The sequence below is a fragment of the Vipera ursinii genome (genome assembly GCF_947247035.1).
Source record: "Vipera ursinii genome assembly, chromosome: 1".
Classification (NCBI taxonomy): Eukaryota; Metazoa; Chordata; class Lepidosauria; order Squamata; family Viperidae; genus Vipera; species Vipera ursinii.
Window position 1 is genome coordinate 262,609,111 of NC_139512.1, and position 23,710 is coordinate 262,632,820.

Sequence of the window (23,710 nt, forward strand, 5' to 3'; positions counted from 1 at the left end):
AGATAGCCAAACTGGAATAGAATTCAAGAAATCTTTGGAAAGTGATGAATGGTTCCAGAAAAATAAACATGTGTGCACAATTAAAGATGGACTGCCGTGGGTGGGGGAGAAGCTATATATACCTGCCACACAGAGAATCAATTTCATGCAACTGTGCCATGATACAAAATCAGCAGGACACTTTGGCTTTGTAAAAACCTTACACTTAACTAAAAGGCAATTTTGGTGGCCATCTATGAAAAAGGACATAGAAAGCTATGTGGGTAGCTGTCAAATTTGCGCGATGGCCAAAAGACTGCAAGGGAAACCGCCAGGCCTGTTACAACCGGTGGCAAACCCCTCAGCCCCATGGAAAGAAATAGCCATGGATTTTATCGTAGAACTGCCAGAAAGTAATGGAAACACCGTAGTCTGGACTGTCACAGATCTGTTCTCTAAGCAAGTACACTTCATACCTTGCCAAAAAATCCCGACTGCAAAAGCATTAGCAAAACTTTTTGTACAGCATATTTACAGATTGCACGGGGTACCACAACGCATCATATCTGACAGAGGGGTGCAATTTACATCAGCATTTTGGAAAGAATTTTTATCCCTCTTAGGAACCACCCAAGGACTGTCATCTAGTCACCATCCTCAGACAGACGGAGCTTCTGAAAGACTTAATAATATACTTGAACAATATCTGAGATGCTATATTAATTTTCAGCAGTCCGACTGGACGGACCTACTGCCTTTTGCAGAAGTAGCATATAATAATGCAGTCCACTCAAGCACAGGTTACACTCCTTTTCAAGTAGCTACAGGCCAGAGTTTCAACCCAATACCAGAACTAACCCCAAAAGAACCGGTTATCCCTGATCTGAAGGAATGGATTGCTCAATTACAAAATACATGGCCAATCGTTAGGAAAGCGTTGGAAGATGCCAGAAAAGCATACAAGACACAGGCAGACAAAAAAAGAACCGATCCCACACCATTTAGGGTAGGAGAGATGGTATATTTATCCACAAAATACCTGAAATCACTCCAACCCTGTAAAAAACTAGGACCAAAATATATTGGACCCTTTCCAATTAAAAGAATCATAAACCCAGTAACAGTTGAATTAGAACTACCCAAAAATCTTAGACGAATACACCCAATCTTCCACTGCAGTCTATTAAAGAGAGAACAACAATCTCCACTACGAGAAAAAATCCCACCACCACCACCCCCCATCATGGTGGAAGAAGAACAACATTTTGAAGTGAAAGAAATCTTAGATTCCAGAAAACACCATGGAACGATACAATATTTAGTGGCATGGAAACACCTCCCCTCCTCAGAAAACGAGTGGGTTAACAAACTCCATGTTAAAGCACCTAAGTTGCTTAAGAGGTTTCATACAGAATATCCAAACAAACCAGGCTAACATTTATATGGTTTCTTTCCCCACAGATGGACTCATCTTTTTTCTGAAAGGAGAGCCGAATGTCAGAATCCATTTATATCACATTTCATAATTGTATAGGTAGAACAACGTGCTATTACTGGGGATTCTGCCATCTCTCCAAGGGGGGGGGGGAGAGGATGGTTACTAAAGCGATTTTCAAACAACAGGGGATGTTTTAACGGGGGAAGGGAGGGGGACAGACAGATCTGGTTTGTGTCTTCATTTACAACTGAAAAAGGGAAGCAATAACCATAAAACCAAGGAGAGTTCCCTTTCCCATGGAAGGACCTGACACCTAGCAACTGACGACAGCCTGACCAAATGGATGAGGGGAGGGACTGGAATGGGAATGGTTTATATAGGATTGAAATGTAACTTTTCTCAGATTCCGTCTTGTATTCCCACAATCGATTCCTTCCTAGTAAACATTTTCCTTTTGGACTAAACTTGCATCCAAGAGTTCTTATTTCCTAAGATGTGGATTGAGGTGGGTCCTGACAGTTTGTATGTGTGTGCATGTGTGTACATGCAATAGAAGCTTAGAAAACAATATTGGAGCAAGGTAAAACATTTCAACCTAGTTGCTCATGTGCAATTCTTTTTTCAAAGAAAAAAAATGTTTGGTCCTTTAGAAACCATTCCACAGAGTATTCTGATTAATCTGAAAAACATAAAACCCTGAGTAATGTGTTTGTGAGAATAAATGTATTTGGAGGTCTCTGTGGATTGCCAAGGACCTTGTATTTCTAGTATTCCATCACAATTTATCTTTGTCAGCAAAGAGCTGAAATTACCAGCTTCCAATTAATATGTTTCTTACGTCAGACTAAGGGGAAGTAAAATGGTTGCTATATCAGGTGGTAAGGAATTTGAAGTAAAGAGAATAAATATTTCACTCATTTACATTATGATCAGAGTTGTTAAATATTTACAGTTATGTTTCCTTTGCTCCCTCTCCCCACCCAGCCCCAATTTCAGGTTCTTTAGTTCCAAATCAAAAATCACACTTTCAAAACAGATTCGAATAGGAATAAAATATAGTAACCTAACAAGAGTATCTTTCAGAGAAGACAATCAACACACATTCACAAGGACTCATACAATGGTGTGAACAATGGCACATCTTCATTTGGCCACACCACCTTTGATAGGTGGGATAACCATAGATTTTGTGTTTGTGTGTGTTGTACACACACACATACATACAGTACACATGCATTCAATTGACCACATAATTTCAAGAATTCTGCCTATGTTTCAGTATCCATGGGAAGCTCCCACAGTTGTAGGACATAGGCACATAGTATTTCCCTATTGCTTCTGGACTAGCTGTACTTTTCATAATAACAAAATAAGTATGAATGGAAACTGGTCAGCTGTGCTTTTTCTCCTCTTCAGCTGCCATGGTGTTAACAGTGCGAAAATAGTGATATTTCCCATATTTTGACAACATATGGTCTTTGTTGCTGAACATGCAACAGAAAATAGTGAAATAGAGAACCAAAAGTTAAAATTCTTTTGCTCCCCCCTTCACCAGTACTGTATTGATTTGCTTCCTTTTACACGGCGATCACCATTTGTATCAGCCTTGCAAAACTGGCTATTTTGCATTTGAAGAAAACAAACATTCACCCTATCATATAAATGCTCAGTATCTTTTACAGGAAATCAATGCATTGATCAGTTTCCTATATCGCATGCACAGAAATTCAATATATTCTCTCTTCATCAACCTGTTTCATTATTTTTTAAAGGAGAAGTGACCTGATGATACTCTATCACCATGTGTCAGCTCAAAGCTCTTCTTGCCGCTTAAATAAATAAGCACAAAGGACTTCTAGAAAGAAAAAAAAGTGTTTATACAAATGTGATATGTTTATTATATACTTGAATTATAGCTTTGTTCTGATAATATCTAGGCACTAATGTCCCTGGTAAAATAACTACATCCAGAAGTCTTGTTTTATTTGCAATGATGCTAGATGAGATTTCTGTTGTAACAATGGAGGGAACTGCTAGCAACCCTGAAAATAAAGGACATTTACACAGGATTCCTACATAGGGCCCTGAACAAGGGTTAAAAATCAAAATTAGTATATGATATTCCTTATGTTCAACAAAAGGCTGTACAGATTATATCAGAAAAAGCTACACGCTTGCCAAATGGATTATTGTATCCTGTTTCAGAACAACCAAAGAAGATAGAAAACATCTACAGTATAGCTTTTAGAACCAGATTCCACTATGTTAGTCTCTTTATATAGAGATGATATCTAAGGCAACATTTTTACTCATTATTTCAGTTAGGAAGTAGAAGGAATGCTTATCTAAATTACAGATGACACAAAACTGAGTGAGGTTTTTCATCAGCCAGAAGACAGAAATAATTTTCGGTTATTGAACAACATAGGGTAGGAGCACAAATAATATCAGGAAAAAACATTCTAGAAAGCAGGAATTGCAATTGGGTAGGTGTGCTTTCTGGATCCTGCAAGATAGCATTCTTTAAGTGATAGGACCTGGAGGATTTCTCCCTGCTGGACTCAACCAGATATGCAGAAAAGATTGAATGTAGCTGGTCCTTCAGATGGCCTATGCCTCCGAAAGACTTTAAAGGGACAACCAGCACCTGGAAGCCAAACAGTAACCAGTGCAGCTCACAAAGCAGTGTGGTGACATATGCATAATGTGGTACCCTTATTACTGTCCATTTGTTTACATTATGGACCGGCTGTAGTTTCACTATAGTTTTAAAAGACAGCCCCAAGGGAAGTGCATTGCAGTAAATCAAGTGCAAGGTGGTGGCTAGAGCATGAGTGATTGTCCAAAGGACTTCACAATCCAGAAAAGGATAAAACTGGCACACAAGATATACACAAGGCTCTCTTGGCCACCACTTCCACCTGTTCTTAAAGCAGGAGCTGAGATTTCAAGAAGATGCCCAGACTGTACAAAACCTTGAATGTTAAAGTGCAATCCCTTTGAGAGTCAGTGATGGAACACCTCCAGATATAGCGTGCCCAAATAGCCATAGTTACTCAGACTTGTCAGAATTAAGCCTCATTCTATTCCTCCCCACCAAGAGCCACACAATCTCTGGGTGCTGGGTCAACAACTTGATTATGTTCCTCAGTCAACAAGGGTTCATGATGTACAGCTTGGCATCATCTACATAGTGATGATACCTTACCACAAAATTATGAATGACCCCACCAATGGTTTCCTGTAGATGTTAAGCAGAAGGTGGCTAACTATTAGTGTTACATTAGTGTTTTTCAAACTTGACAACCTTTATGATTTGTGGACTTCCACTCCCAGAATTCTCCAGCTATTATGCTAACTGGGGAATTTGGGGAGCAGAAGTCCACACATCTTAAAGTTGCCAAGTTTGAAAAACACTGTGTTGCCAGAAGTTTATGTCTAAGGACTGGTTTTCAAGCCACATAATTGAATATGTCATGAAAAAACACATTTGGAGAAAACGGTTTGAATTGCAAAGGTGAAATGAGAAACCTCAGCAGAAACTGAAGAAACAGCTGCAGCAGCAAGCAGATCAGATTATATTTTTAAATAATTTCCACTTCGTTAGCAATGAAGTAATCAAGAGCTCTTCATAAACTGACTAGCAACTTGATATGCATAACAACATACTGTAGAGAAAATTATTTATAAGTTCCACAGACTATTTTTGAAGGGAGGAAAATGAAAATGCACCTTTCAATTAAAATTTAGCAGGGCATAACAAATATTAAGCAGAGAATGAAAAGTATTATCTTTTGTCAGAAAGTGCCGAGACTTAACATTCCCTAATTAGTTAAAGTCATAATAAATAACTGATTTTTGTATTCATTCTCTTTTTTGTTATATGGAAGTTTTTGCATTCTTTCTGGTCATCAATATTTTAATTATTTTTTGCCCAAGGGGGAAAAACAAGTAGATAATTGTAAGGAATGCAACAATAGCGAAGTTAAAAGAGGCATTTCTAAAGCAACCCCCTCCTCCAATACACTTTACAATCCACTTTCACTGGTTCTGTTTCCTTCATACAGTGCAAAAATAACTATACGATGAACTCAAGCAATGTCAAATAATAATTCAAATCAAGTTGTCAAATCCAAGCAGTTCTAAGTCCAAAGATTAAAAGGGAGGAGCTCTGCCCAAAGGCAGTATTTGGTCACAGGATGAACATTTTTGTTGGATGAGTCAACCAAATGAGTCACTTGAAATTCAATAAATAACTGTTTTGCTAGAATGTAAGATTATGCATATTTTACGATAGTGTGCAGAATCTGTTAAGTATACTTTCTTTGGTATTGCTGTGGATTGACTGCTTCTAATCTATTGGCCACTGTCATTTTCCAGATTTATTGGCATAGTTTGGTTACAACCTTTATGGATTCTTGTTCTGTTACTTGACATATGTCTGTAGCAATTCCATTAGTGGCCTTCCAATTTGGTAACAATTGGACCCCTGGCCTAATTTTATTTCAAATACTAGAAATTTCAGTAAGCAGGGAATATCTTTTATAGTGCACTGACATCTCTTTTGTACAGAATTTCAGTATACTCCATCTTTGTTTCTTCTTCTACTCAGTCACTGTTAATTGGCATTCGTTCGTGTACCAATTCAAGGTTGAGACATCCTTCAGAGTTTAAAAAAACTCCCTTTGTTTTTCCATGTCTGTTTCTACCTTCAGTGACTTTACAGATGTTGTTCTAATACTGCTTTTTGTGTTTCCTAACAACTGTCAGAAATTCTTTATGAAGCTCCTTCTAAAAGCTCCCTAGAACTCTCTGAGTTGCCTTCTGAATTCTTCTTCTTGATTTTGGCTTCTCTTTTCTTCTTGGCAATTTCCATCATTTGTTTCAAAATCAAGTCTGCTTTCTTCTATTTCTTAATCTCTGGCAGTTTCTTTTCATATTCAGTCTGAAAAACTTCTCTGATTTCATTCCACAGCCCATTATCAATGAGGTTCAAGACTTCAACGTGATTACTGATCTTCTCTTTTAAATTGGTGGGTTTAAGCTCAAGATAATATCATGCAAAGTTCTTCTACTACAATTTCACTTGGAATTTGCACATGAAGGACTCATGATGTGTTCCACAGTCAGTCCTTGACCTCGTCTTTGCTATTATAACTAAGCTCTTCAATTTCATCATATACAATCAGTTTTATTTCTTTGTGCAGCCAGTCCTTCTTTGGCAACCTTTCATTCCATGATTATTCCAAGTTACAATGGCGTTGAACAAGGAGGTTTATGGCCAGCACCTGAAATTCCAGCCATTGTAAAATTCCTGTGGTCACATGATTGTGATATGGGTGCTCAACAACTAGTTTTCAGTTATGATGGTTGCAGCATCTTGCAGTCACATGATCGCCATTTCATTGCTGGCAAGAAGTCACAAATGCTGATCATGAGACACTACACCTAATAATGATGTGAATTTTTCCTTATGACTGAAACTGTAATTGTCAGTCAGAATGGCGGTCATAAGTTGGCATGTTCATGTGACATTGTGCCTTGTGTTGTTTACTGACCGAGTTCCTGGCTCTAATTACCACCATTAACAGAGGACTACACTTACATCATATGATGATTTCCAGGTTTTTTCAGCTGTGTTTACGCACTTAAAGCAGAGTTGTATATATATTATATATTCCCCAAATACTTAAATTTGAGACTTCTTCCTCTCATGCTCCCAAATTAATGGATGCTTGGTAGAGTATTTAATGTCCTTGAAATCAGGCTGTTGTCCTATGTTTACAAAAATGGCCAACTTTAAACAGGGAACCACTGGTAACCTCCTCTTTGCTAATTTCAAAAATTTTAGGATGCATGGAGGAACTGGATCACAGTTCTTATAAAATGCAAGAATAGCCCAAGTTTGCTAGCTTCATAAAGAGAAAACCACTAGTACAGGTAAGCTGCCTGTTTTGCTATATTATATCATAATACAGAAAAGTTGCTTTGTTTGCTTGGCTTGTTAAGAGTTAGCAACCTGTTGATTAAAGCTGCAGTGTACCGCTAATTTACTCTATAGTAGGCCTTTTTGTATCAAGAGCACTGTGGATTCAGAGGACCGAGGGCTCTGACCTAAGGATAATGATGTCCCCAGAGGGGAGAGAGCTGGCAGGGAATGTGTTACCCTCTTAGGCCAATTAGGGTTGCCTTTGAAGTTAATGGTGATTATGCTCCTAAAATGTACCCGGAGAACTATTTTAGCATTGACAGAAAGATAAAATACATAGCTGAGTAACTGACACTGAATTATTAATGCTGCATTAAAAAGCTCGAGAGCCTCTAAAGCTCTACATTTTCTCTTTGATGGGCTTTGGCATGTAGACTGACTGATTATTAGTGTTTTTCAAGTGATTGTTTTCTATCAGGTAATAATATTATCTGACTTTGGTAGACAGCTGCAACACTGCTCGTACCATGGCCACTGTAGCAACTAGCACAGGACAGAAAATATCAACAACAAACCATTCTCAGCCACCTATACATAAAACATATTGTGCATCTCTTGTTTCACTGTTTATCCATATGTACACATTCACTGACAATGATGGCAAATCTTTACATCGTCTCACAGAGGGAGTCAGATTTTGAATGACAGGGTATTGTCTTCCTCTGCCACAAACTACTGACAAGATATTCTCCCACTAGTCAAATTAAAGTGCCTGAAACTCAAAGCTCATTTTGCTGAAAGAAGACAGTTAAGATGGGTACAATCTTTTACACATATTGGAGCTGCTGCAGAAAAAGTGGTTTAATGCCCCCCCCCCCCGAAAAGAAAAATCTCAACAAAGCGGAGACTGGCAGGTTTGAATGTTTATGCAATGGAACGTGGCCCTTAGATAATTACAGATTCTTTCTATATACCCTAGTATTAAATGTCACTCTATTTTACTTGACAGTTGCGATAATTAATTTAAAATTGGGAAAAGATTGGTAGGTCAAAGCTTGGAGATTCTAGTAGTTAACTACAACTTATAAGCTTTTAGAAACTGGGCCTTATGTAAAATTTATCAGTCATTCACACTGAGAAGCTACGGTCCAAATTCTTCTTAGGATCTAGAGAAACTAAATTTATACATTTTGCACTGTTTTTAAACCTCTGAACAGTAAATTACAATCAGAATAAAGTAACATTGTATATTGTCATCATACTTATAGAAAACAATGCTCTACCTAAGGCTATCATGCATAATTTATGTACTTAGGAAAAGCTGACCCTTTAAACTGCAAAAAGTTGCAAACTTCTTATTAAGATCAATAACTTATAGCAGGTGTCAGATGCCCTCTTCATATTACTAATGATTTCAGACCTGTCTTACATTTTTTAAATACATGTCTTATCTGCTATATTTGATTTTGCTTTTTAATAATTAGTTTGGGGCTGTAAATAACATTTGCAGGACAAAAACCAAACTTTTGACTTTTGTTTGTGCCACATTAAAATATAAAAGATATAAATTGGAAAATTGGGCTACAAAATAATTTCTCCACATTTCAATTATTATTCCTAGAAAAAAAATTTGACTCCACCACAGAAGTTACTGAATGTTTTGGTGAGTTTTTATTCTATCAGAATGTTTATAAAGCAAGGGCTGGAATTTCTTTCTCTGTTTTTCACAAAACCTTATGAGTTGTATGTGTGCTTAAGAACTATGTTAGATAATAATAAAGTGAGATTAAAGGCTAGGAAACATATTTTGTGAGCACATACCCGTATTTTCCGGTGTATAAGAGGACTGGGCGTATAATACGACCCCCTACATTTCCTGTTAAATTATAGGGTTTGGGCTATACTCGCCGTATAAGACTACCCCTCTTCCAACGCACACCAAATAAAAATTGTTCTAACTGTCAGGAAGTTTCTCCTTAGTTCTAGGTTGCTTCTCTCCTTGACTAGTTTCCATACATTGCTTCTTGTCCTGCTTTCAGGTGCTTTGGAGAATAGCTTGGCTCCCTCTGCTTTGTGGCAGCCCCTGAGATATTGGATCACTGCTATCATGTCACCCCTCACCCTTCTTTTCGTTAAGCTACACATACCCAATTCCAGCAAACGTTCCCTATTTTCCTAATTCACTTTTTCACTTTTCCTAATTCACTCTAAAGCTTTCCCTGCGCAGAGCCTTAAATAACACCAGCTGCCTGCAATTAGTGCAGGTTCGCATCCCACCAGGCTCAAGGTTGACTCAGCTTTCCATCCTTCCAAGGTAGGTAAAATAAGGACCCAGATTGTTGGGGGCAATAAGCTGACTTTGTAATAATGATGCTTGGGGGGGTGAAAGCCCTAATAAACAGGCATATACACAGAATGAAGGCTATTGCTAAGCACATTGATTTGTGCTTTAAATTGTAAGCCACCCTGAATCTTTGGAGAAGGGCAGGATATAAATGGGATTTTTTTTTAAAAAAAAAGACCAAATGGGAGATCCGCTCCAGGTTTTCCAGCCAGCCCGCCCAGTTGCTGAGTCAAATGTGTCCTTAGAGCTAAGCCGCTGCTCTGGCTGCTGCCTTCCCCACCTGCCTTTCAAGTTGGGATAGACTACAACTGCTCTTCAACTTTAGAAGGAAAGACACCCAAACCCCAGCCTGTAAAAAATCACAGACTGCAGCTTCTTCTCCAATTGGTCCCGCTTTCCCCTGAACAGACTAAATGGGAGATCCGCTCCAGGTTTTCCAGCCAGCCCTGTCCCTAAATTTTCAGCACCCTGCGTATAAGACGACCTCTGACTTTTGAGAAGATTTTCATGGGTTAAAAAGTAGTCTTATACGCCGGAAACTACGGTAATCAAAATAGATTTTCAACATCAAGCACGATATTGGAGTCACAGGACTTATGCAGTAGAGCTATTATAAAATGGAACTAGCAACAGTGGGGAAATAGCTTTGCTGATTTAAAAACACACACACACACACACACACACACACACACACACACACACACACACACACACACATATATATATATATATATATATATATATATATATATATATATATATATATATATATATATATATATATATATATATATATATATATATATATATATATAAATTTTTTACTATAGAAATGTTAAGGATTTTTTGTTCTGAAAACATATATATATAAATTTTTTACTATAGAAATGTTAAGGATTTTTTGTTCTGAAAAGGGCCAGAATTCAGTTTTGGAAGTTTCAAGGACCCCTTTTTAAGGATGTACAAAGTAAAAATGGAGACATCTTGTGTGATGATTGTAACAATGTTCTTTTCTTTTCATGAGCTTAAAAATATCAGGTTGTTTTGGCAGAACCACTCTGAAGTGTCTCCAATTTATCATGGGATAATTTAACATGAAATTGGTTCTTGGCATCAAGAAAAACTGCTCACTGCAGTAGGTAATTCCATATACTGTGTATCTCTGGAGTGCTAGAAATTATTCATTATTTTCTTGAATGCCACAAAACTCTTAATTTATATATATGTGTGTGTGTATGTGTAAATTATAAGCTGTGACTATAGCCTGCGGATAGCCTTGGGCTAGGCTGAAACAGGAAAGAAGATTTAACTAGCAAGGTATTCAAAAGACTTGACAAATACTTCACACACACACACACACACACACACACACACACACACACACACATATTGTTCTCTATTCGTTCTTAACTGTTCCAGTAGTCTAAGCTCAGATTTATGTCATGCAGCAGCTGCTTTAACATAAGAAGTGTTAATCTGTTGATGTCAATATTTCCTATATTTTTGGGACTCTAGCTTGTTCATCAAAAGTATGAAACATGTTTACATAATGCATAATTGATTCAAGGTTCTGCTCAGTTTGCTCACCTTATTGGCTAGAATTATCTTTTTTGACTGTAGATGCTCTTTTTTCATTTCCATAAAATGAGGAAAGCAACTGGTTCTAGACTTCTCATCTAAGCTAGAGCTTTGAAAGGTATGAAAGTAAAAATAACCAAGAAGGTTAGTTCACATAAGCAATTTGAGTTGTTGTACCACTAGTTTTTCCTGGTACTTCCATTAAAAAAACGTGCACCCTGTTCTCCAGTAAAGAAGCACATTTGAGCATTTCCTTTCAGCCCTGCCAGCTTGCTGCTTCATGGTAAGGAATGATATCCTTCTAACTCTCAGAAAGCTGTCACAGCACTGGCTTTGATGAGATTAATGCATAATAATGCTAATATCACTGCTTTTACTCCCGCGGAGTTTATGGAAAGATTCTAAGGAATTGTGGAGTGTCAGAATAGCACGTTATTTGGAACAAAGCTGAAATGAACAAGCTTTTTAGGATTGTAAAGTTTTTTGGAATCCACAATCATTGCAGGTTATGCTAACACTGGTAACACTGCAGGATTTCTCAAATGGCATTTATGTACTATTCACTGAAACCAGAATTTGATCAAAATTATGTTTTCCTTTAAAATATTCATGGGCTACTGACAAGGATATTAGTTTCTCTTTAATCTTCAAATATGATGCCATGTAGGAAAATTGTCACCTGGCAATATTTTTTAATGTCATCAAACAACTGAATAGTAAAAGATAAATTCAGAAACAGCCTTTCAGAGGCAGTTCAATATCCTCTGACTTCTTTACATTCTGCTACATGCTGTCCCCTGGGATAAGCTCATATTTCATGTCAGTTCAATTTCTGTGGTGCCAAGCAGGGGAAAAAATGCAATCAACAATTACAAGGTGGCCTCTAAATGAGGGCAAAGGTTGTTTTTTAGGGGTGGCTGGGGTCTGCAAGTTCACTAACATCACAACTGATATATTTTGTTGATCACTTCATACTTCTGTTTAATGTTACACTGGTATTCTAAATTTGCTTTTCTTTATTGTTATGACAACTGATTTATCAGGAAGCTTAGTTTACTGGTTTATGAAAATTATTTGTTGCCTTGAGGCAAGGGGAAAAAAACCCCATTGAAATATTTGTGAGACGTTCTGCTAATCTTATCAAAATTATTTTAGCTTCCCCAAGAATTTCTATAACTCCAGCTTGGCAGGACACTCTTTATCAATTTTAATTTTGCTTCAGAAAAAAATATTAATTGGAAGTTCTTATAGAAAATCCTGTAAAACAGAGTCATTATTTCAGATTAGGTTAAATGAAAAATTAGCTGCAAACTATGTATCAACAAACTCAGTTGACTGCTGTAAGAGATAAAAATTGCATTTGTTTGCATTTCTCTCTGGCATACATAATACATCCTGAATATGCACATTTTAATTTTTATTTATACCAATAAAACAGCAGTAAAATCATTGCAAATTTTGTTTGTCATTTTTCACTTGAATTGCCTTTCATTGTAAATTATAGTCAAGGAAAATTAATATCCAACTTGAACCTCATAGCCAATTAAATTACATAGCTGTGGTACTGTAATGCCCAAATATGTGTTATTCTACCATGTTCCTTTTTAAGCACATAAGATAAATAAATGTGTATAAAACCAGCATTTAAAAAGACTTGGAGGATTCAAACTCAAAAACAAATCTAATAAGATAAGCAGTACTTCACACAAATCTTTCACTTTAATCTAGCTCACTGCATTTTCACACCATGCTAAGCCATAATTGATTTTAATCAGTTAGTTAAATAAGCCAAAATAGCTTATGTAATATATTTAACACTAAGTCACACAGTTGACTGTGTGTGAGTGCACATAACATACAAAGTTAAACTCAAACAAGTTACATGGTAGCTTAACACAATATGTAAAATCAGTTACATATACAAGATGAAAATGATTCAGGAATTTGTTCTTTCCTGTACAGAAATGAAAAGGGTCACAGCCATGGTGGTTGATGATGCCAAACCAAGAAAGTCACAACAATGATAAATTACTTTTGTTACAACAGCAAAATTATACCTCGAAAGCTGACTTCCTACTGAAGCAGCAAAGCATTCCTATACTGTAGCATGTTTTATGTCATTGAAAGTGTAAATCATTTTTCAAAATTTTATATAATTGACCTCTTTAAAACAACAGCAAATCTTTATTTAGTAAAAATATTTCTGAATCATCAATGACAAACATGAATCAGATGGCTCCTGAAATCCAGGCTCAAGGTAACATTGGAGAGAAAGTGTTTATATTCTACTTGTGTATCGTATGGAGTTGTAAATCTCTGGTGCTCCAAGTAACTAAAGAAATAACTTCTTCAAATATGAGCTCTTAAGTATAACAAAGTCTTACTAAACAGGCTCATATCAGTTTTATCCCAGAGAATGTAACCTGACTGGCCATTATTGTATGATTGCTGCATTCCAAAAAGTGCATAATAAAGCTAGAATAGAGGCAGAAAAGAGAAGTTCAAATTATGAAGGAGCTACAGCTTTGGCTTTGAAGCCTTTTGCCTAGAGCAGGGGTCGGCAACCTCGGCTCTTTTATGACTCGTGGACTTCAACTCCCAGAATTCCTGAGCCAGCTATGCTGGCTCAGGAATTCTGGGAGTTGAAGCCCAAGAGTCATAAAAGAGCCGAGGTTGCCGACCCCTGGCCTAGAGTGAAGGCAAGATACAACAGACATACAAATGGAAAATGAATAGAGACAAAGTTCTCTCGTACTGTTTTAGAACATGGAATAATTCACTGAAACTAAATGTTGGTAGATTTAAGATCAATAAAATGGAATTGCTGCTTTCTAAGATGTAGAGAACACTATGGAATTATTTGCTATCAAATGAGGTGATAGTTAAATGATTTGTTAACTGTTATTTTTGAAATCAAAGGCACTTGATTCTGAATACCGGATGCTAAGAAGCAATGATGAAAGTCTTCCTAATGAGCAGTTATAGCTCCAGATATTTTTGTTGTGGACAACATAGAAAAGGCCCAGTTGTTTTGTGGTGTGTGTGTGTATGTAATATTTATCTTATTTTCTATGAAATAAACTCTACCGATTTAGATAAATATAGATAACAGAATTTCCTCATGATGCTGTAAGCAAGCAGTCTAATCCAATTACAGAGTCAAACTGCAACAAGGAATATATCCTAAATAAAGTTTTTAATGTACAAATTAGGTAAGACACAACACTAGTAATAAATTAATTTAAAAATATAGTTGGCTACTCTAGACCCAATTCTATTTTTGATCCCAAAATATCTAGGAATATACTAGGTTAGACTAAGTATACAAAAGTGACACAAGGCAACCTCTTGGTCCAGTAAGAAAGGAAAGGCATGATATTATTTATTCATGGCTTGAATAAATAATTGGCCAACCTGGCAGCTCCCAAATGGCCTTTCCCTTTTTATTTCAGATTCAGATTCATAGCTTCACTAAGGTTTAGCATCACTAAAGCTCCCTGTATCAAAATAACAGGAGTAAAGACAAGCATTATATTGTGACAACAATGGCTGAATGAGGCCCGCTGGCTGAGGAATCCTGGGAGTTGAAGTCCACAAGTCATAAAACGGACAAGTTTGAAGACCCCTGCTATAAACCAATAATGAGGAAATGGCCTTAGAAAGTTCACCAAAAGCTCTTCTTTCATTTGTGATTCTTGTTTCAATCATTCCTGAAAAATCACTTCTAAATATCTTGTGCTATACATGCACAACAGCAACCCAAAATAGTTCTTTGCTGTACAATATGTCCAGAGCGAGTCAGACGCCAATGAGAGGGAAGGAGGAAATTAAGATAGTCATCACTCAACAGGTATATTTATAAACTTAGAGCTGAGTGGTCCTCTTGATGATCATTATGAGCCAATATGACTTGGGCACATTACTTTGATCAAGGATTTCTGAACTACTTTGGTAATGCTATATATAAAGTATTTGAAGCTGGTCTTTAAAAGTATTATTTGAAGCTTGAAGCAAAAATAACACAAAAGGAAGAAGTACGTTTTTAGATAAAAGCAGACAGCAACCGTGTATAAAGAGTGCAATATAACTCTACTCCCTCAGAAGTTGATTCATTATTGATTATATATACAGAGACACTACAATGCCTGAAAAAGTTCATTTAACATTATTTGATATACCCTGTGAGAATCTGACAATTTCTTCAGTACTTTTACTCTTATTCTTTTTTCCAATTCAACAAAATTTTAATTAAAACATGTAATGATTACAGAATTAAAAATAGCTCGCATTTCCCCCCAGAAACTGTGTTTCCTTATTATTTATAGCCCTATTTATTACATTGGTATAAGCATGCTTTGTGCTACACATTTTTATTCCATTTCCATACAAACATGCCAAGATGTCTTTTATATACTGTAATTCTCCTTTACCTTTCTATGTTTGTCCATTAGTAAACAGCATCTATCCAAGGATACTAATGAAACCAAACAAATGGATATGCATCTGTAGCGATAACGGAGGGCCACTGAAATGTCTTTTTCCTGACATATGGCCTTAGTTTCATCACAATTAATATAAAAAGCTCCAGGTTCTTTCATTTTTTCTAAACTCAAATCATTCTGCACCTGTTGTTTAACAATTTATCTTGAACTAGTTTGGAATGAATTCTGGGGTCATATGGGGTGGAACTGAAAGTGGTTTATTTATTTATTTATTTATTTATTTATTTATTTATTTATTGATTGATTGATTGATTGATTGATTGATTTAGATTTATATACCGCCCTTTCCCGAAGGACTCAGGGCGGTTTACAGGGTATTTAAAAGAAAATCCAAACAAAAGTTAAAACAATTAAAAAAGATTAAATGAAACCCTGAGAGAAAATAAAAACCCCAGTTAAAATTAAAAATTCTCAGCCTGGGCCAGAGAGCTTGAAGAGCCAGGTCTTCAGGTCCCGGCGGAATGAACGGAGGTCGGGGGCAGTCCTAAGCTCTGCGGGCAGCTGGTTCCAAAGGGCAGGCGCGCCCACTTTAGACTTCAAGGAAATGTCTTCTGTTGTAACTCATATCTTCACTTGTCCTGTACCTACACTAAGCTATTATGTTAGTGGTAAAACAGAAAATTTGCAAAAACAACATCACTTTTCTAAGTTCTTCGTAAGCATCAATTTAGTGCACCAGAACAGAGCCCTCTTTGTCTTTCTATGTTTGTCCATAACTTTTTCAAGCCATTTTGCAGTTTCCAAATCAGAATAATTTTCAATAGGCTTTTCTTAGTTGCTGCACCAATTATGACCCCTTCATGGATTACTGCCTTGTCATGGCGAAGGGGCTTGCGTAATTCAATGAAGCTATGAGCTATGCCGTGCAGGGCCACCCAAGATGGAAAGGTCATAGCAGAGAGTTCTGACAAAACGTGATCCACTGGAGAAGGAAATGGCAACCCACTCCAGTATCTTTGCCATGAAAACCCTAGGGACAGGACCAAAAGGCAAAACGATATGATGCTGGAAGATGAGCCCCTCAGGTCGGAAGGCGTCCAATATGCTACTGGGGAAGAGCAGAGGGCTAGTACTAGTAGCGCCAGGAAGAATGAAGCGACTGGGCCAAAGCCAAAAGGACGCTCAGCTGTGGATGTGTCTGGTGGTGAAAGGAAAGTCCAATGCTGTAAAGATTTTTTCTCCATAGGAACCTGGAATGTAAGATCCATGAATCAAGGGAAGCTGGACGTGGTCAAAAAAGAGATGACAAGACTGAACATAGACATCTTAGGTATCAGCGAACTAAAATGGACAGGAATGGGTGAATTTAATTCAGATGACCATCAGGTATACTACTGTGGGCAACAATCCCTCAGAAGAAATGGAGTAGTCTTCATAGTCAATAAAAAAGTAGGAAAAGCAATACTGGGATACAATCCTCAAAATGACAGAATGATCTCAGTTCGAATCCAAGGCAAACCATTCAATATCACAGTAGTCCAAGTCTATGCCGCAACCACCAGTGCTGAAGAGGATGAAATTGAGAGCTTGTTGATCAGAAGGTCGGCAGTTTGGCGGGTCGAATCCCGAGTGCCGCGTAGCAGAGTGAGAGCCTGTTACTCGTCCCAGCTTCTGCCAACCTACCAGTTCGAAAGCACGTAAAAATGCAAGTAGAAAAATAGGGACCACTGCGGTGGGAAGGTAACAGCGTTCCGTGCGCCTTTGGCGTCTAGTCATGCCGGCCACATGACCACGGAGACGTCCTTGGACAAGCGCTGGCTCTTCGGCTTTGAAACGGAGATGAGCACCGGCCCCTAGAGTTGGAAACGACTAGCATGCATGTGCAGGGGAACCTTTACCTTTACCTTTCTGAAGCCCTACAGCACCTTATAGAATTAACACCAAAAAATGATGTCCTTATCATCATGGGGGATTGGAATGCTAAAGTAGGAAGCCGAAAGATAACCGGAATAACAGGCAAGTGTGGCCTTGGAGTACAAAATGAAGCAGGGCACAAGCTGATAGAATTTTGTCAAGAGAATACGATGGTCGTAGCAAACACTCTTTTCCAACAACCCAAGAGATGGCTCTACACATGGACATCACCAGACAGTCAACACAGAAATCAGATTGACTATATGCTCTGCAGCCAAAGATGGAGAAGCTCTATACAGCCAGTAAAAGCAAGACCAGGAGCTGACTGTGGCTCAGACCATGAGCTTCTCCTTGCAAAGTTTAGGCTTAAACTGAAGAAAGTAGGGAAAAGCACTAGGCCAGTCAGGTATGAATTAAATCATATCCCTGCTGAATATACAGTAGAGGTGACAAATAGATTCAAGGAATTAGATCTGATAGACAGAGTGCCTGAAGAACTATGGACAGAGGTTCGCAACATTGTACAACAGGTAGCAACCAAAACCATCCCAAAGAAAAAGAAATGCAAGAAAGCAAAATGGATGTCTGAGGAAGCTTTGCAAATAGCTGAGGAAAGGAGGGAAGTGAAAGGCAAGGGAGAAAAAGAAAGATACGCCCAATTGAATGCAGAATTCCAGAGAATAGCTAGAAGAGATAAGAATGTCTTCTTAAATGCACAATGCAAAGAAATAGAAGAAAACAATAGAATAGGGAGGACCAGAGATCTTTTCAAGAAAATTGGAGAGATGAAGGGAACGTTTAATGCAAAAATGGTTATGATAAAGGACCAAAATGGCAGGGACCTCACAGAGGCAGAAGAGATTAAGAAGAGGTGGCAAAATTATACAGAAGAACTATACAAGAATGAGCTTAATGTCCCTGATAATCACAATGAGGTGGTCACTGACCTCGAGCCAGACATCCTAGAATGTGAAGTGGGCCTTAGAAAAGCTGAGCAACAACAAAACTAGTGGAGGTGACAGTATTCCAGCTGAGCTATCCAAAATCTTAAAAGACGATGCAGTAAAAGTGCTACACTCAATATGCCAGCAAATTTGGAAAACTCAACAGTGGCCACAGGATTGGAAAAGATCAGTTTAAATTCCAATTCCAAAGAAAGGCAGTGCCAAAGAATGTTCACCATTGCACTCATTTCTCATGCTAGTAAAGTTATGCTTAAAATCCTACAAGGTAGACTCCAGCAGTATGTGGATCCAGAACTACCAGAAGTACAGGCAGGATTTCGAAGAGGCAGAGGAACTAGAGATCAAATTGCCAACATACATTGGATTATGGAGAAAGCTAGCGAGTTCCAGAAAAACATCTACTTCTGCTTCATTGACTATGCTAAAGCCTTTGATTGTGTGGATCATAACAAACTGTGGCAAGTTCTTAAAGACATGGGCATACCAGACCATCTTATTTGTCTCTTGAGAAACCTATATGTGGGCCAAGAAGCAACAGTGAGAACTGGACACGGAACCACTGATTGGTTCAAAATTGGGAAAGGAGTCTGGCAAGGCTATATACTGTCACCCTGCCTATTTAACTTATATGCAGAGCACATCATGAGAAAAGCAGGTTTAGAGGAATCAAAAGTTGGAATTAAGATTGCTGGAAGAAATATCAACAAGCTAAGATATGCAGATGATACCACTCTAATGGCAGAAAGTGAAGAAGAACTAAAGAGCCTCTTGTTGCGGGTGAAGAAGGAGAGTGAGTGCAAAGGTTGGGTTGAAACTTAACATTAAGAAAACCAAGATCATGGCATCCGGCCCTCTCAATTCCTGGCAAATAGATGGGGAAGAAATGAAGGTAGTGACAGATTTTATTTTCCTGGGCTCCAAGATCACTGCAGATGGGGACTGTAGCCAAGAAATTAAAAGACGCTTGCTCCTCGGGAGGAAAGCCATGGCAAATCTAGACAGCACACTAAAAAGCAGAGACATCACCCTGTCAACAAAAGTGCGTATAGTCAAGGCTATGGTCTTCCCAGTTGCAATGTATGGCAGTGAAAGCTGGACCATAAAAAAGCCTGAGTGCCAAAGAATTGAGGCCTTTGAACTGTGGTGCTGGAGAAGACTCCTGCGAGTCCCTTGGACTGCAAGGCGATCAAACTGGTCAGTCCTAGAGGAGATCAACCCTGACTGCTCTTTAGAAGGCCAGATCCTGAAGCTAAAACTCAAATACTTTGGCCACCTAATGAGAAGGAAGGACTCACTGGAGAAGAGCCTCATGCTGGGAAAGATTGAGGGCAATAGAAGAAGGGGACGACAGAGAATGAGGTGGCTGGATGGAGTCACTGAAGCAATAGGCGTGAGCTTAAATGGACACCAGAAGATGGTAGAGGACAGGAAGGCCTGGAGGAACATTGTCCATAGGGTCACAATGAGTCGGACACGACTTTGCAGCTAACAACAACAACAACCAATTATGTGTAACCATATTTCTTTAGCCATTAGCAACCTTTCCAATGAAATGGCAAAAAGCTGTAAGAACTGGTATTCAGACTGATGAGAAATCTATCAACAGAGGCGGGTCTCCTTCTTATTCAGAAGAAACAAACTATTTTACATAGAAGGCATGCAAGAAAAATAGCATAAATGCCACGCCCTAATTTATCTATACGGTATACAGATTTCTCAACTGAAATTAGAGTGCTTGCCAGAATTGCTGCTACTTTAACCTTCCTTTTAAATAAGAGCTCTGAATGAATGGATCATGGAATTAATTGTGTCCAGTCCAGGTGATCACAGGAGAAACCCGATATAAACAAAGCAAAACACAGTATTTCCAAACTGTGTTCAAACCAATAGTACAAGGTATATCAGGCTGGGTTAAAATGACCATAATTGGCCAGATACTGTTGGCAGAAAGTACTTTGGATCGGCTATATAAGACTGTACATCTGTTTAAGACTGTGTCTCACTTAAGGTTAAATATTTAAATAAGTAAGTGCACATACCTCAGGCAAAAGAGCAGGACATTACATCCCTTGACCATTTTCCTTCTCAGACTCACTTTTATTGGACAATTTCTAATATATACCCTGCCCCCCAAGCCCTTTGCTTTGTTGATCTTTCTGATGACTCTCCCCATGCTTCTGTGATTTCAGAACTTCTTGGCTATATTTATGTCATCATCATCATTTTAGCCATTATCTATCCACTGCAGGATGAAGGCCTCTTCCACATTTCCAACCAATACAGTCCTGAACTTTTTCTTTTTTCTTTTCACCAATTGGGCCTGCAATACTTGCTGATGTATTTACCGTATGTTATATTGGACTAAGAGGCCTTAAAAACTAGCATTTTTGCTAAGGCATCATTAAAATATAGAATAAAATATTTAGGCCTTCATACACACCATTTTTTCCCCTGTAAAACTATTCTCCCATATCAGCTTTGTACACTGTGTCTCTTTCCCCATCCCCGAATAGGATTGCTCTCCCTACTTGTCTCCTTGCAGCAGTTGGCCTCATGGCTGGTTTCTCCCTTTCCCTTGCTTCATATGTATTCTGGATTTCAGGTCTCAAGTAAAACTAATTTACATGGAATCCATCCTTAAAATACTTTTTCGTGCAACAGGGACAATCTACCTCAGGCAAACTTCCCTTAAGAGGCCCGGTGAAGAACGCTCAAGAATAATGAAAAAGTGTTGCTGTTGTTTTTTTACATGAATCTGATAAAAGTACTTTTTCTTTCAACCAAAAGGGCTCAGTCAAAGTGGGAGAGATGGCTCCATCACTATATAATAATAGAATATTAGGCTCCACAGGCTTTGGGTCTGATACAAGAGCTCTTACGTATTTATACGCAGTATTAGCTGTGCAAAGGTTTGAAGTTGTCTGAAGATGAGCAATTCTAGATCAACAACTGACCTTTCTCTTCTGCAGCAGCTAGCAGTGTTCCTTAATGAGCTACTGCTTTACTTCTATGGGTTGAAAAAGAACAAGCTATCCTTGGAAGGAGCTGATGAATGTCCTCAGGCTGAAAATCCAAAAAGTATTATAGCTTGTATCTTGTTCACATCTAAATGATGCCTGGGGCAGAACACCATTAAACACAGATATAACTGTGTATGTACTTTCATCATAAATGTTAGGGCAGCTGCCTCAAAGGGCAGGGTTTTATGCAGAATAAAACAGGAAAGACATTCACTTTTGTAAATGATTCATATAACCATGTTTTGAATCTTCAGTTGGAATACTGTTGATATAACTTTCTCTCAGACCTGCAAATCCTTACCTTTCTATAATCCCTGTGTCTTTGAGTTTGTGTGTGTGTGTGTGTGTGTGTGTGTGTGTGTGTGTGTGTAAACATTCCTTTTACTCTGAAGCATCCTAGATCTTTCTTTCCTAATTAAATGTCATATGATGTTTTATACAAGTATTTGGGAAAGGAGTATACCAAGGTTGTATACTATCACTATATTTCTTTAACTTATGTACAAGATATATCAGGAAAAATGCTGGATTAGAAGAAATAGAAATTGGAATTATAATTGCTGGAAAGAAGAATAACAAATCTCAGATATGCTGAGTACATCCCTTTGATGGCTGGAAGTGAAGAAGGACTCTTTTACCAAAGGTGAAAGAAGGCCACACAAAATCTACTCTGCTGATCAATATTAAAACAAAAACAAAATGAAGCTTATGCCAGCAATGCCAGCCCAATGAAAACAGGTAAAGAAGTTGCGTTTCAAAGGTGTCAAAGAATCATCATATTTCATAATCTATATACTACTAAAACTCTCATGTGGGTTTTAATACATAATAAATTTCAAGTGGGCAAAAACCAGTCATAGGGCTACCTCTGTCAACAAAAGTATCTCCAATGGGCTAACTTACAGAATCCTAGGGCCCATTACCTGGGGGGGGGAATGATATATGGGCAATTGTTTGCTGCTTTAGTGACACAGCACAGCTCCTGCTGTCAGGTGATTGGAGAGGATTCTCATTTTCAATGTTCCCTGAGAGCTTCCTAAAAGTCGATGGAGAACCAGGAAGGAAATGATGCGAGAGATGACACTCCTTGTGATCCTTCCACTAGCACAGTCTTTGCTTATGGGAAACTCATAAGGATAAGATCAATAGGAAAATGGCACACCCTCCACCAGTTCCTCTGAATTCGAAACGTGTTGGACAGTTGCACATTCTCTTGTTCCCTCTTCATACGGTTCAAAATAGTAATCACTTTCTCTCTGATTTCAGCTAATCAGGGTTTGGGAGAAATGTGTGCTTCAATATTAAGAAAGTACTTTTCTATAAGAAAGTACAGGCTGTTTTGTAGAATTGAAGACTCAATCCATTATAGATATCTACAGTTTTATAATAGAAACAGAAATGCATTTACTATGCTGTTTTTCACTTGTTCATGTATTCAAATGTTCATGTTCAATAATCTTTTAAAATTGTATTAAAAGTATATTATACTTGTAAATATCAAGTATAATATAGATCCATCTACTCATATGATGGACACACACACACACACACATATAATCATAAATAGTGTCTTCATATTATTATGAAAAGTGGAGCATTATTGCCTGGCTGAAGCTGTTCTACAAATTCTTTAGAATTAAATCTCAAGTTACTCTTTAAAACTAAGTTACAGCATTGGGTCCCTGCTTTTTTTTTTTTACTCTGTTATTAAAAGAAAGGAGCCAGTACACATTCAGTATGCATTTGATTTGTTGGTTACTACATTAGGAAGCTGATTCTAAGATACCGTATTTTCCGGCGTATAAGACGACTGGGCGTATAAGATGACCCCCAACTTTTGAGAAGATTTTCAAGATTTTTCGTCTTATATGCCGGAAAATACTTACATGCCAGTTGCCAAGTGTTCGACACAAGCCCGATTCAGACCCGTCTGATGCAGATGGTGCCGGTGCCGGTGCCGCCTCGAGAGGGAAGGGCGTGAGGCACCTGCCACAGCTCCCCGAGCACTCCTTAGCAGCCGGGGAACGCGCACGTGCGCAGGACTGCCCTGCTGGCTCCCGCCCAACGCTGGATGGCTCCTCCGGTGCCGCCTCGAGAGGGA

The 23,710-nt window shown here is 38.1% G+C and overlaps 1 protein-coding gene across 2 annotated transcripts in view; it reads right to left on the minus strand.

Moving 5' to 3' along the window:
• The window catches only part of PTPRK (protein tyrosine phosphatase receptor type K), a 414,542-nt gene that overhangs the window by 173,705 nt on the left and 217,127 nt on the right, over positions 1-23,710 (minus strand). The window lies entirely within an intron of this gene.